At 36.8% G+C, this 16,473-nt stretch overlaps 1 long non-coding RNA gene across 1 annotated transcript in view; it reads right to left on the bottom strand.

Moving 5' to 3' along the window:
* Positions 1-1,022: 1,022 nt before the first annotated feature.
* Positions 1,023-16,473, bottom strand: part of LOC141585450 (uncharacterized) — a 310,303-nt gene continuing 294,852 nt past the window's right edge. The window contains exon 4 of the long non-coding RNA XR_012518930.1: positions 1,023-1,922. This is a non-coding gene — a long non-coding RNA (uncharacterized LOC141585450). The remainder of the gene's footprint in view (positions 1,923-16,473) is intronic.

Here is a 16,473-nt window from a genome sequence, read left to right as displayed (position 1 = left end):
GGGAAATTGGCCAAGGTATTTCTTCTTCCAATTACGAAACTGAAATTCCAATGTTAATACTTTTTTCTAATGCAAAGCTGGTTAAACTACATATGAATTGAACCTGAGACCATAACATTGTTTTGATAGGACTTAATCAACAAAATTAACTAGATGAGGTGCATTAGTTTAAATATAATTTGGTATTTGATAAAATTGTGGCAAAAACAGTAAAGAAAATTACCTTAAAGGGCTTGTTTTCTAGGAAGGAAAATAAATGGTTTGACTCTAAATTAGATGTAATTTTTAAAAATGTTGACCAGTATACTTACGTGGTTGTGAAAACAGTAGGCATTAAAACAACACCACGTCTTAAATGTAACAACATTCAAACACTGAAACAACATATCTGAAATGTAAATGATCATAGTTGGAATTGCTGTATTGATTATACCATTTTCAAAAGTTTCAAACATCGACTTTGAAGCTTATTGGTTCGTTCATCATGACATATGGGTAATTTGTAGATAATCAATGAAATTGTCATTAAATCTCCCCAAAGATGTGTGTTATATTCATAAGAGGTATAGAACAAACTCCCAGGAAAATCTATCACAGACACAAGGCTTCATTACATGCAGACTAAAGAATGAACACTAAACTGAAAGTGTCCAATAAAGTGTGAGCTCAAATGTCTTCAAACTAGAAATGTGAAGTCATTATTGCTATATTTTTTTACAGTCAGTAATAAGCAGTTGGATTCTAAAAGTACATTCTACCAGAAGAACTTGGCCCCAACCAACACTGGGGAAACAGAATTAGCTTTGAACACAAAGGAATGTGGATGAAAGATAGTCCTTGCTTTCAGGTTTCGTGGGTGAATTACAACTCAGGAGAGAATTAGAAAAATGTGTGGATTATTTTGAAGGAAAAAAATCAAATTTCCATTTACACTGAGAGGAACTGAAGGAAGTAGCAACACAATTGCTTTGTTTTGTGTTCTGATTAAAAGAGAAAGCAAAAACTAAACACATTATTCCAAGCTTTGGAAGACGTTTTTATTTAATACAAATCTAGTGCTCAGGGCAAGAGTCTACATACATAATATATTTATATATATAAATCTATATTATATAAATAATATGATATATATCTATTTTATTCAAATCAAATGAGACATCTCACTTTCTGACATACCAGCATATGGTATGTAAATGTGATATATACTTCCTAAAATAAAGAACTTTTTTATAAACCTCAATTTGGATGGCTTACATTGAGAAATAAGATATTTTATTAATACGCTGTATGTAATTATTGCATTTGCTTTATTTTCTATCCATGACACTTAATATGACTAACAGAAATGTAGCACACAATATTGTCTTTTTATACAGTTGCTGTGAAATCACATTGATAGCTGATGATAACCCATTCATTCAGTCATTTCGAAAAAAATTGTTTGAAACTTTTTGGTGGCTTAAGCTTTCCCCTGACCACTGGGTCCAGAATAGGATTAGGTGAAATAGCCAAAATGTATCTCTCCATCTTCAGATCCAAGTGTATTTTTTTTTAAACACTTGCACTAAACCCATTTTTAAAAGAAATGAGACAAAATTCAGAGATTAGTCCTACATAAGGCCAGAAGAAAATCTGATTATTATGAATTGTCTAGATATTCGATTTCTTTATATTTCTTTATATATCCAATCAATTTCAAATTGCAGTTGCTTTCACTTCTGAAATGGGGCTGAGTCGGACAGTTTCCCTTGCAAAGTCTGAATTCCCGGTTCCTCAAACGGTTCTCAATCTGAGCATGGTGGACCTCTCCAAGGAACTATCAGCAGGGTGGTCATAAATCACAGAGCCTTCTGTTGACCCCTATGACTGATTTCTAGAAACAGGATCAATGCACTTCATTCTTGAAACCTGAAAACAAGTATCTGTGAGAGAGGGTGTCAAGAAAGACAATATTTTAAAAGTCAAACCTTAATTCACCTTGATTCCCAGAAACATTCCTTATAGCTTTTTGATGAAAACAACTTCCTAGCCTTTGATGATTGCATTCTAATAGCCCTGCAGTCAGGAACATTAAAAGTAGTTATATGCTCATTTTTATTCCAAAAAGTCTTAGCCTTGCTAAATCAACGTACCCCTTTTCAAGCCCAGAAACAAATGTAGCAACTGACCAATTTCTAGAATGTAAGTTCTCATATAAATACTGATATAAAAGTGTGTTCAGGAGGTAGTTTCTGTTGAAAATAAGAATAATATCATTTCTAAGATGTATGTGTTGTATGTAAAATGTATGCAGTCCAAGAAACTAAAAGAAGCATATTTTTTTTCTGTTTCATCGTTTTGCTTGGTGCTTCGCTGACAATTATGTTGCAAACATTCTCTTGCAATTCATCTGTGTAAAATATCAGTAAAATTCAACCTTCAAGATGAAATCAGGAGGAAAAGCTTTCCATCTTTACTACTTTAAGATGTATTCCCTGTCCCAGAACCCACCATTTTTCAAAGCATGTAGTTTGAAGAAATGACATTAACAACTTTTTGCATAAAAAACTTTTATGAATACAAACTTTGAGTGATTTTCTGGTAAATCTAATTTATTTAAATTAGCTTTATTTAATTACCCATACAGCTGTTCTGTGCCCTGAACATAGCCCAAGGGACTATTTAAAGTGCTTAACTCTAAATGTCATGTTTTATCACTATGTAACATGTAGCAAACTACAACAAAAAATTTTTGTTGTTCACTGGGTAGTACTTCAAGAATATGGCATTCCTTTCTTTCTTCCTCTGATATTATAATAGTTATAAAGCTACAAGCTAAATGTAAGTAGGACTGACTTCCTTTGAACACCATCACGTTATCATTCAAGTTACAGCTATATCCTTGCTGAGAGAGAACTCTTTCATTCCAATAGCTGTAATTACCATCTATACATAGAGTTTTCAAGATCCATAGCATAGCACACTTTGCTTTCTGGTTCTCTAGACTCCTACATCCAATGTCAACTGAACATCCCCTCTTAAATAGTCCACATGTTCCAAGTGGAATTCACCATCTTTCTTTTAACCAGATCATCTGTTGTATTCTAACATCAGCAAATGAGGCTTCATTTACCATATAGATAACTGGTTGATTTATGGCATAAAATGGCTTAGAGCTGACATCACCTCTATCCTCACATGGAACAAACAGCAGACGGTATCACTACTTAGCAGACTGGAAAGAGCTTGGACTGTGAACTCAGGTGACCTGGGTTTGAATCGCAGCCCTATTGTTCTTTACAATATTATCTTGGGCAAACTATTTCTGGAAGACTTGGTTTCCTTATCTACAACAAAAATACCATCAAAACTCCCAGCAATATCTAGAGAATTCAAGGAGAAAATACATGTGAAAGGGTTGAATGTAAGACCTAAGACAATGTAAATGCAAATGACTTATATTTAGTATATTTCTAAAAGAAGAATCCAGTGAGGATGATAGGCCTAAAAACTGAATAACTCACCTTAATTTATAAAATGATAGTATTCAAGGCACTACTACTGAAGTCACATAATGGAACTTGGTTTTCTGAAGTGTTATTAGGACTTGCCCAATGCTAGTGCCAACTAAAAATGTGGAAGGTAAAATTACTTGTCAACCAAGTAAAGCACATTTTGGAAATATTTGATCTACATACACATAGCTTTAGGAAAAGAAGGGTGAATTTCCTGATAATATTATGGAGCCTTTTAAGTCAATAGAAATTAATGAACACTTGACTTGCATTAGAGCAGAAGTTAGAGGCAGCACTTCCCTACTCTTCCATTAGGAAGTGGGAAAATCAGGACGAAGATGTGATTGTCCTCCAAACTTAGGGTTTCTTTTGAATCCCAAAGGATCTTTCAACACAATTAAATTTAAATGAGATTCTGTCATAAGCTCCATTGTATAACACACCACGCAGTCATCTCAGAAGGCTCAGCCTTTCCTGTTCCAAGCTGTCATGTGAGCGGTTTGGGTGGCGCTTGTTTCACAGAGCATGATTTAGTGTCATGACTATCTTTCAAGTGGAAGATGCAGTGGGCGCCCTGATCTGGTCAACAGAAATGAATAAACACTTGACTTGCATTCGAGCAGGAGTTAGAGGCAGTGCTTCCCTAATTGACAATGAGGAAATAGAAAAATCCAAGATCGTCTCAACGTTGTTTCAATATCCCTAAAACTGAAGAGAAACCTCTACATCCAAATGGCCTTCCTCCAATTAGAGCATCAGTCCAGTAAGTTGTCCAACCATATATACAGTTGTTGTGTCTTTTTCGCTTGGAAAAAGTAGCAAATGGCAATATCTGAAAGGAACAGGTTACTTTTTTTCTTTTAATATAGCAGTTCAAGGTTGCCAGTGTCATACATTCAAAAGCTCAAATCACACATACACCCCAAACACCCACAACGACTTATATGACATACTCACCAACAACATCACAGTATCCAATTTTCATCACATTGTGGTTGAACTTGTTCATACAGGTAGGTTTGTCACATGTACCAGCCTTTATCCCCTAAGCATTTGAGGGCTGACAGTTTTATCTCCTTATCACATTATTTCAGTTATTTGCAAGCAAGATGTAGCAGGTACCTGAACATCTTGGGGATAATTACTCTTCCAGTAATTTGCAACACTAATGATACTTTTCTAGTTTTTTATGGTGCAAGTGTTTTATGCTTTATTAATTTGCACTTGGTTTTTTCTTTTTTTTTTTTCCTGTCTGAGTTTTACAAGTCTATTGCTTGTACTGTGCCTATGAAGAATGTTTTCTACTATAAAATAAGGAAAATGATTATGATAATACTGAAAAGGCCAAATGGTGGCCTTTATAAGAAAAAATATATAATATGAAACTTTTTTTTTGTCTTCCCTAAATTCGAGGTTAAGTAATAAAGTTGAGTGAGGCTAGTTAAGGAATACGTGCCTCAAGGGTATATATCAGCCAGGATCACCCTAGTAGGCTAGTATATCATTAAGAGACCATATGAGAGCAGAAAATCAAAGCCCCTTTGTACTAATCCTTGAGATCTGGTCCTACGTCTGACTCAAATTCTCTAGGAAAAGTGAATTGATAGGGCAGGTGAAAATATCAACCTAAGATGAAGAAGTTGTTATAACTGTTTTCTGACCCTACAGTTTTGCCTTTTCCTGGAATACCATGTAAATGAAATTATACAATCTATTGCCTTTACAATCTGGCTTTTTTTACTTACAAAAATGTGCTTAAGGGTCATCCATTTTGTTTCATAAATCAGAAGTGTGTTCCTTTTTATTGTTGAATAGCACTCCATTCTATGGGTACACCACAGTTTGTTTATCCATTCCCTTTTAAGGAGCATATTGACTGCAGCTTTTTTGCAATTATGAACAATGCTGATATAAAATTTTATCTACAGGTTTTTGTGTAAACATGAGTTTTCACTGAGGTAAATAACTAAAACTAGGATCACTGAGTTGTACCGTAAATTTATGTTTACTGGGGTCAGTTGGGGGGAAATGGGAGAGGGAAAGTGGGGGGTGGGGAGTTGGGGAGAGAGAGCATGGGGAGAAACGCCAGGTATAGGTGAAGGGGAGGAAGGCAGGACATCACACTGCCATGTGTGTACCTGCGCAACAATCTTGCATGTTCTTCACATGTACCCCAAAACCTAAAATGCAAAAAAAAATTGCTAAAATATTATCCAAAGTGTCTGTACTATTTGACATTCCAACAGCAATGAATATTTTTATTGCTCTGCATTCTCACCAGTATTTGGTATTGTCTGTTTCTTTAAAAAAAAAAAACACACAAAACTGTTTAGCCATGCTAATAGGTGTGTGGTAATATGTTAAGGTTTTAATTTGTTCTCCCCTAGAGGCTAATGATGTTGAGTATCTTTTCATATGCTTTTTTTTTTTTTTTGACATTTTAATGTCTTCCTTGGTGATGTCTGTTTGGATATTTTGCTCATTATTTATTGTTTACTTATTATTGAATTCTAGTGGTTTATTATATATTCTGAATACATCCATGAAAAGTTATATGATTTGCAATTTTTTTCTCCATCTGTGGCTTGTCTTTTCACTCTCTTAACAGTATCTTTCACTAATACTTTTAATTTTGATACAGTCCAATTTACCAACTTTTTAGATGGCTTGTGGTTTCTGAGTAGTATCTAAAAATTCATGACTAAACCCAACGTCATCCAGATTTTTATTCTACTTAGGAGTTTTACAGTTTTATGCTGTAAATATAGGTCTCTGATCAATTCTGAGTTAATTTTGGAATATCTTGTGAGATTTCTATTTATTTTTCTACATATTGATATTGTTGTTCTAGCACTAGTTGTTTGAAGAATTATCCTTTCTCTATTAAACTGCCTTTGCACCTTTGTAAAATCCCTGTTGATTATATTTGTGTGGGTTTAATTCTGGGCTATTTTATTCATAAATTAATGCATTTATCCTTTTGCCAAAGCTACACTGTTTTGATTACTGCACTTTGTAACAAGTCTTAAAATCAGGCCACAAGTACAGGTTCTGCCTTCAGGCAGTGAGTCCTCTGATTTTATTCTTTCAATAATTATTTTGGTTTTGTTCTTCTTTCAATAATTATTTTGGCTTTCTAGTTCCTTTGCCTTTTCATGTAAGTTTTAGAAGCAGCTTATTATTATTTTCTAAAAAAGTTTTCTGGGATTTTGATTATCATTGGGTTGAATCAGTAGATCAAATTGCAGGGAATAAACACCTTAACAACATTGTTTCCAATTCATGAACATTGTATATCTCTCCAAGTGTATACAACCTTTATTTCTTTCATTAGTGTTCTATAGTTTTCAGCAGACAGATTCGGTACATGTTTTGTTAGATAGATCGTTGTTTTAGTTTTATTATAAAGGATATTGTTTTTCAAACTACAAATTTCAAATATTCATTTCTGGTATATACGTATACAATTGATGTTTGTATATTCTCTTGGTATCCCATAACCTTTTAAAACTCATTTCTTTAGTCCCTGAAGTTTGTTGTAGATTCTTTGGGCTCTTCCACACAGACAGTCACATTGTCTGCAAATTCTGTTTTCAGCCCAACAGAATTGTACTCAATCTCCAAGTTTTGCTCTGTACAGCACAAAACAGTTCCTTCAGTCATGTCACCTATCTTGCCCACACCTGTGTTCCACACTCATCAAACTATAATGTAATTTGTAGTTACATGTTTTTCTACACTAGGCTATTATATCCCCACAGGAAGGACCTGTCATTGTTGCCTTTTCATTCCAAGCATCTAATAAAGAAGCAAACACTAAGAGGAAGGCATTGTCTATTTAGTAAAGGATGGGCCCAAAATAGGAGAAGTCAAGGAAAAAAGGAAGAGAAGAGAGGAAAGAAAAATGAGACAAATGTACACACTACTGGCCAGGTGCAGTGGCTCATGCTTGTAATCTCAGCGCTTTGGGAGGCTGAGGTGGGTGGATTGCCTGAGGTCAGAAGTTCGAGACCAGCCTGGCCAACATGGTGAAACCTTGTCTCTACTAAAGATGAAAAAATTAGCAGGGTATGGTAGCAGGTGCCTGTAATCTCAGCTACTGGGGAGGCTGAGGCAAGAGAATCGCTTGAATCCAGGAAGCAGAGGTTGCAATAACCCAAGATCGTGCCACTGCACTCCAGCCTGGGTGATAGAGTGAGACTCTGTCTAAAAAAAAAAAAAAAGATACATACTAATAATCATATATTCAAAGAAATATTTAGTTTACTTGTTTTCTATTACTGATATATTAACCTTCCTTAAGCATGGCCCAACTAGCACTGGAAAGAGAATATTAAACTTGCCAATTCTTTATCTTCATCTCTTCTAGTTTAAATCATTTTATTCAGGCAACTTAGTGTGTTTGGGGAAATGTTCAAGTTTTCAGTTCTTTCTCTCCATCTTACTCTTCTTCTAGATGGCATCTGGGCAATGGCATTACACATAGGCCCTCATGCTGGCCTGGAGAATAGCCTGGGATCTAAGCACTGTTACCTTAGGCTGCTGCTGTTCACCTTTTCCTGACTCCTCAACATCCCTGGTTTCCTTGTGGTGACTGCTCTGCTAGCACCAACTACTGAAGTCTTGACCGAAGGTTGCAGCTGATAGTCTAAAGTCTAGACTTTCTCTTGGCACAGTCAGGGCCTGTGGCTCTCCTTTTATTCAATTCTAGCTGAGCTCTTGCTGGCCCTGAAGCCTACTCTAATTCTCATCCAAATTATCTTTCTATCCTCTGGCTTAGGAATTGTACACCCCACAATCCCTGCAGAGGTTTATTCTATCCCTTGTCCGAGCTGCCTTCATGAAGTTTTAGCATCTCACTTCTCACTTTTCCCCTATACTGCAGGGTGTCTAGAAGAACATTTGGATGCTTTCTGTACTAGCTAGGAGCCAAAGTAGACTCAGGAGTCCTACTCTCTGCCTAACCATGGTAAGGCATCTGCTCATCCTGTATGGTGGGCTCCTCTTGTGTTGAGTGAAAGTACAACATTGGAAGGGTTTTATTTGATCTTTCATATGACATTTTGGAATTAGGACAGTAGATTTCAGAATGGAATTAACGTGTACCTCCCACTGGGCTTGATATTTAAAAAGACTTTTCTGGCAATATGAACCATCTCTTTAACCCAATTCTGGCACACAGTAGTAAAACCAAGTGAAAATACAACCTGACAAAACACCCAATAGGGTAGTTGTCCAAGTAATCAAGTCACTGAAAAATTCAGCTCTAATTCCCCATCATAGTGTGAATATGGTTGAAGCTGTAAGTATGAGAAAACTTACTGAGAAATGTACTTTATTCCCTTTCACTTGTTATGTTGGATTTTTTGAGCCCACTTGAGCAGTTACATAAAACACTATACCTTTGCTGTTTATTCTTATAGCTAATGCGTTCGCTGTGTGCACGCTAGTTTCTAAAAGTGTATGGTCCTCAATCTCTGGGTTTAACTCATAAATTTCTTTTTTAAGTCATTGGCATTCAAGAGTATTGTTGGAAATAGACGCTTAGTGCAGCAGGAAAAATTAGCACTGAAACAACGGATCTTTCATCAATGTAATTTTTACTGCCTGGACTGCAGGAAGGGCACTCTTACTGGCTAGCGAGGGTGCACTTCCTGCAGTCCAGGAAGTAAAATTGCATTGCTGAAAGACAAAAGCACTTCGTCTCAGTGCTAACTTTTCTTTGTGGCACCAAGCATCTATTTCCAACAGTATCATTTAAAGTATCCATGATTATATATGTGTATATATCCATACTATATATGTAATATATATATAATACATTACATAAAACTATATTAAAAATATTCAGGCAGCTCCTGGTGACCTCATTTCTGATTTCACTATATGATGAATAACAATAATTCCTATATTTACACATAAATCTCTGGATTCTATTATTCTAAAGAAGTTCCCAAAACACATTCATCAGTCCTTCAGCTTTTCAGGTAGTCTTTCAGTCCTCAAGCCTCATGTTTCTTGCTCTATAACTGTTGGAGGTGGTGCTCCTCCCTGATCAACAACTCTCCCAAATGGTATGTGTCACTCCCTTTAAGTATAGCTTGCAGATGAAATTTGCATTTCTGTGAAACTAATTTTCCCAAACTGCCCTGGCATCATTTAATTAGGCCACCGGCCTATTCCAATGGACACAAACTCCTTTTCACAAGTTCCCTTCCTTTTTTGCAAACACAAATGCCTTCATTCCATGTAGGTGTTGCCACAGAAGTTCACAGTCACATCGTGGGAGAGAGTGTGATCACAGTTGAAAAGGATCCCACAGAAAGCCCAAGAACTGCAATGGGTTTGACACTGCTAGTTAGATTCAGGCCACAAAGTAATCGTCCAACTGGTTCCATTTGCAATGAAGTCTTAACGTGACTATTCAGAGAAGATTGAGGAGTAGGTGGCTGACTTGGCCCATTTTAGGCCTTGTTATTTTAAAACTGAAAGGAGCCATATACACAAAATATTGCAGCACTTCTAAAAGTATAGAGTTTGTGCCACCTGTCATTTGCGAAGTAATTTTAGGTGGCACAGGACCAAACATCTTGATCTTGATGTTTACATTTTCCCATCACTGCATAATTACCATGCATGACTCAAAGACTAGAAAGGAGGAGAGGAAAAAAAAAGAGGAAAGAGAAGGTGAGCCAGAGGAAGAAGGAAGAGAAGCCAGGAAATCTGTCTATAGCTGAGGCGGAGGTGTTTGAGTCCCAAGACCGGACTGTGGTGCTTGTCAACTATATGGGTGGGGAAGAGTGAGTGTGTGACATATGTCTAGAGGAGGAGGCTGATAAGCCAAGTGCCCAAGGGAAAAATGGACTTCTTTCGAGCCTTCCTTGACACCCAAGATCTCCAGATGGAGAACTCAGCCCCAACATGGAGCACATCCCACTGACAGTAGAAGAAAACAATGCTTGGAAAGACGTGGAGTAGAAAACGAGCAAGAAAGCTTTCAGGGAAAGCGAAACACGTAACACAGCTAAGAGTAGGGAGGTGGAATTTTCAGTAAATAGAGGCCTCCTGGGTAACAAGGTAGCTGAACTGCTAGTGATAGAAGAAAGGACAGGGATGGTGAATAGAACCTTGAACTGGAAGTTGGAACACTGAGATTGTCTTTGGGATGTGCAAAAAATCACTCAGAAATCTGGTTAAATCAGTCTAAGTCTCTTCTGCTATAATTAGAAATATTTACATTTATTATGACTTCTTTGTTTATTTTAAAATAAGATTATTGTTATTTGAGACAGGGTCTCACTCGGTCACCCAAGCTGGAATGCAGTGGCAAACTTTTAACTCACTGCAAACTTTTAACTCTGGGGTACAAGAAATCCTCCCACCTCAGCCTCCCAAGTAGCTGGAATGGCAGGCATGCACAAGCATGATCAGCTTATTTTTCATTTTTGGTAGAGATGGGGTCTTACTTTGTTGCCCAGACTCGTCTCAAACTCCTAGATTCAAGCAATCCTCCTGCCTTGGCCTCTCAAAGTGCTAAAATTACAGGGGTGAGCCACCATGTCCATCCTTATTTAATTTTTTAACTAATATTTATAGTAACCTGTATATGGTGATAAAGTTTTCTCATTTGTGGTTGAAATATAAGTCTTCCTTGAAACTAATATTATTAAAATAAAAGAGAAAGAAATGTATGGATGAGCACAGGTATCAAAAAAGTTAAATAGGCTGGGCACGGTGGCTCACGCCTGTAATCCCAGCATTTTGGGAGGCCAAGGTAGGTGGATCACGAGGTCAAGAGATCAAGACCATCCTGGTCAACACGGTGAAACCCCGTCTCTACTAAAAATACAAAAAACATTAGCTGGTCATGGTGGCGCGTGCCTGTAATCCCAGCTACTCAGGAGGCTGAGGCAGAAGAATTGCCTGAACCCAGGAGGCAGAGGTTGCAGTGAGCTGAGATTGCGCCATTGCACTCCAGCCTGGGTAACAAGAGCGAAACTCCGTCTCAAAAAAAAAAAAAAGTTAAATAGTAGTACAATATCATCAATAACCATATGAATCCTAGAACCAGCCTGTCTGGGTTGAAATTCAGCCTGAACCACTTACTGACTGTAATCTTGATTAAATCATTTAACTTCTCTGTTCCTTCATTTTTGCATCTGTATAATGGGAATAATGACAGTTCCAATATGTCAATGTTAATGTGATGATCCCATGAGTTAACATATCTAAAGTTCTTAGAAAAGTGTCTGGCAAATCTGTACGTTTTGTATGTGTATATAGATACGATAAAAGCTGATTTAAAAGTTGCTGGAACGTACAAATACAAAACACTTGTGTAGTCTAATATCTCTTTTCTACAGAGATTTGTAAGTCACATGTTTGATTTATAAGTCAAATTCTTGGTGCCAGGACATGGATTAGAATCCAGTTTTTTTGGGGCCAGGTTTGGTGGCTCATGCCTGTAATCCCAGCACTTTGGGAAGCTGAGGTGGGCAGATCACTTGAGGCCAAGAGTTGGAAACCAGCCTGGCCAACATGATGAAACTCCGTTTCTACTAAAAGAAATGCAAAAAGTAGCAGGGCATGGTGGCGTACAGCTACAGTTCCAGCTACTCAGGTGGCTGAGACAGGAGAATCGCTTGAACTCAGAAGGTGGAAGTTACAGTGAGCCAAGACCCACCACTGCACTACAGGCTGGTTAACAGAGTGAGATCCCATCTTAAAAAAAAAAAAAAAAAAAGAATCCTGGTTTTTTTTGCATTATCTAATTCTAATTCTACCTGTTTGTTTTTCAGCAGTGTTTATCTTGCCACTACTGCCTGAGCAGGCAAGATAAAGCCTTATTGCAAATGAGCTTCATTGTAAAAGGAAGCCCATACCCTGTTAGCACAAATACATCACAGACAGCGTAGACAGATTTGCAAAAATAGTGATTTTACTTAAGAATCTTATATCTTTTCTATCTCACGAAACATGTGTATTATTACCCTCTGGTTAACAGAGGAAATGAAAAAGTGAATGAGTGCCTGGCCGCCAAGAGACACAGACAGCAATGCCATGTGTCTCTTCCAGCGGCAGATAACTTTGCATCGTAGATAACCTAATCAGCAGCAAAAGATTTACTGATAAGACTTCACAATTCTCATGAATTCATCCCTTAATTCTTATGGATTTGCAATTCTTCCTCTTTATTTGCCATATTAATTATTGGACCACAGACTCTTTCTTTAACCCTTCATTGTTCATTAACTAAGTCAATTAATAAACTACATTCCATTCATTTTAATGAGTGTCATGTTGGTCACTACAGACACACATAACAAGAAGCCGTATAACCGTGGAAATTAATCTCTCTTTAGACTCTCTCCTAATATTCACTTCTTTTAAGGTAACCAGAATATGAACCTCTGTCTGGTGGGACTGGGTGTTTCATTAAGTGAGCACAATAATTTTGCCCTTGTTAGGAGCACTTTAGAAGCTTTCAGGGAAATACAATTTGAAATAAATAATGCTGATTAAACACCCTTTCATGGAAGAAATAATAGAAAGAGATCAAGTGATAAATGAAATGAATGTTGCACCATCAAAGCAAATGGTGATTAATGGAAGGCCAGTTCTTTGCTTGCCCTGGCACTTCTGTAAGCTGGTCAGTACCATTTATAATTGCGTTTTAGCGTTTTGCAGCCCAGTCATTTATACTAACGGTAACATTAAAGTGATAAATTAGGAAGAAACAGGTTGTCTAATCAGCAGATAGTCAGAGATGCAGCTCCATTCAAAAGGAGAGTCATTCCATTTCTTTTCCTTAATAATTAAGGATTAGAAGGATGGTTTGATTTGAAGGAAAATTTGCCAAATAGGCAGCCATTTCACATATTTATTATTTTAATATTTCCTTTTCTTTCTTTTTAAAGTAGGTTTTCTTTTTACTTTAGTCATCTTTCAAATGATCTACCTTTTCTTTTAATCACCTAAAAGAAAGAACTGCAGTAAGCTAGTACTATAAAAAGGTCATTTCTTGTACCTTAACAATGAGCTGTTTCAAAAAATTTAATATTAACTGCAGACTTGTTACTTTGTAAGAAAAGCCTACCCAGCAATGCTTTACTACCTGCTGGACTCTGTATCTCTTAAGCATATTCTTTTTTAGAAAATTTTACTTTAAGTTCTGGGATACAGGTACAGAATCTGTAGAGTAGTTACATAGGCATAAGTGTGCCCCAGTGGCTTGCTGCACCTGTCAACTTGCCATCTACGTTTTAAGCCCCACATGCATTAGCTATTAGTCCTAATGTTCTACCTCACCTCACCCCCACTCCCTGACAGGCCCCAGTGTGTGATGTTCCCCTCCCTGTATCCATGTGTTTTCATTGTTCAGCTCCCACTTATGAATGAAAATATGCAGTGTTTGGTTTTCTCTTCCTGTGTTAGTTTGCTGAGAATGATGGTTTCTAGCTTCATCCACGTCCCTGCAAAGGACATAATCTCATTCCTTTTTACAGCTGCTTAGTATTCCATGCTGTATATGTACCACATTTTCTTTATCCAGCCTATGATTAACAGGCATTTAGGTTGGTTCCATGCCTTTGCTATTGTAAATAGTGCTGCAATAGACATGTGCATGTGTCTTTACAGTAGATGACTTATAATCCTTTGGGTATACACCTAGTAATGGGGTTGCTGGATCAAATTGCATTCTGGCTCTAGATCCTTGAGGAATTGCCACACTATCTTCCACAATGGTTGAACTAATTCACATTTCTACCAACAGGGAAAAAGTGTTCCTATTTCTCCACAGCCTCTCCAGCATCTGTTGTTTCTTGACTTTTTAATAATTGTCCTTCTGATTGGTATGAGATGGTATCTCATTGTGGTTTTGGTTTGCATTTCTCTAATGATCAGTGATGTTGAGCTTTTTTCATATTTTTTTGGCCACACAAATGTTTTATTTTGAGAAGAGTCTGTTCATATTCTTTGCCCACTTTTTGATGGGCTTTTTTTTTCTTGTAAATTTGTTTAAGTTCCTTGTAGATTCCGGATTTGAGATCTTTGTCACATGGTAGATTGCAAAAGTTTTATCCCATTCTGTAGGTTGACTGTTCACTCTGATGATAGTTTTCTTTGGCTGCACAGAAGCTCTTAAGTTTAATTAGATTCTATTTGTCAATTTTGGCTTTTGTTGCAATTGTTTTTGGTGTTTTCATCATGAAGTCTTTGCCCTTAAGTATGTTCTTAATTAAGGTTATGCATGTCTCATAAGTGACAAAAAATATTTCCAGGAATATATTTACACACATTTTAGCTTAAAAATATTCACTAATAAAAATAAAGATTCACTAATAAAACTACCCACCACTAATGCACATTCTATTTTGTATAGAATTTTTGTAAAATAATTGTATTAATGACTAAATATTAAAATGCATTCACTTTTAAGCAGCAAAATTGCGCTTTGTTAACTCTTTGATATCCTGAAGTGATTTTATTCTGGTTTGGAAAGTAACTTGCCTTTTTTGAAAAATTAACAGACATACTTTACACTTGGGAGATTTTCATCTGCTCATACTTCCAGCCAAATTTCAATATTAGGTACTATTAAGCTTTACTAGTATTTCGCTTCATATCTACATATCAGATGTATGAGACCACATGCCACTGGGTCTGCTGTGCAATTTGGGTTAAATTCCTTTTTTGAAGGTGTCACACAACGTGTTGCTTTTGACTTCCTTGTCCTTCTCTCTTTTTTCATGGATTTGGCCAGAGTCTCCTTGGAACTACAGTACAAGCTGCAGTATTTATCTGGAACATTGCTTCTTTATCATACATTTTAGAACAATCACAACTCTCACATGCGCTGGAAACTCAGTGCCAGTATACAAAACCAGGGGTGTCTCGGGGACAAGAGGATCTCATGGGTTGGCATAAGTTGAATGCCAGCATCGTAGGTTCATTCATGGGCACCTATAAGGAGAATGTAAGAAAATACCCAAAAAATTGAATAGAGAAAAATGTAACAAAAGAACCCCAAAATTTGGAATATGATTATTGCTTTGAACAACTTATTTCCACTTATTTTCTTTCTTTTATGACTTATTAGTTTCCATTTGCCTTCCAGTCTTCAGCTTGGGAGCCACTTCCCCCATATTACCTTCTTGACCCATCGAGAATGAATTGGGAGCCTCACCAGTTTACCCAAACAGTATCAGGTAGGTCACAGCCCCTGTTAAGCACTTAGCCCCCTCCTCATCAGGGCCTATTTGCTTGTCTGTCTCCCAATACAATATTACCACCCTGATGCAAGGACAGAACTATGTTCATTTTTGTATCCTCAGCACTTATCACAGAGAAAGTACTCAGTACAAGGCAATGCTTTGCATATTTTGACATGACTGCAGTTTTGTCAAGAACATAACCTCGCTAAAGTATAGAGCTGCGTTTTCTGCTAAAACAGCCTTGAAGACCACTGATTTGGAAGACACAGATCATAAACCCTTAGGTTTATGGCTAAGAGTATTAAATGATCTCTCTCATCCCTTTTTGCTTTTTACAGGTGGTAAGAGGAAAGCTCTGATTTCTTCTGTGTGAAAATTTGCAAGGCTTGAACAATGAAGTTTTATCACTATTGTTATGTTGTAGTTTTTATTTCAGATGGTAGAGAATTCCAATGAGTTATCCTGTAACTTAAAAAAGTTTCTTCTCAAACGTTCCTCTTCCAGCAAAACACAAGAAGAGAATCAGACGTATTTTCCCATTTGCTGATTTGCAGATATGAACTGCTTTCAGTGGCAATAAGGAGGACATTTGAGCTAAGGTGATTATTTTCACCTGGCCTCTTCCCAAAAGTTAATATTTAACTTGTGCAAGTCCAGATTATGGGTTGAGGCTGGAAAAGATGCCTGATAGTGACTGCAGTGGGAAAGTATATACTTGTCTGTGTCTGCTTTTGCAAAATTAAAGCAAAACAAAAATAATAGCT

The sequence above is a fragment of the Saimiri boliviensis genome, chromosome 8 (genome assembly GCF_048565385.1).
Source record: "Saimiri boliviensis isolate mSaiBol1 chromosome 8, mSaiBol1.pri, whole genome shotgun sequence".
NCBI classification, from domain to species: domain Eukaryota; kingdom Metazoa; phylum Chordata; class Mammalia; order Primates; family Cebidae; genus Saimiri; species Saimiri boliviensis.
Note: the sequence above shows the minus strand (reverse complement) of the source record. Positions and strands in the feature narration are given on the sequence as shown.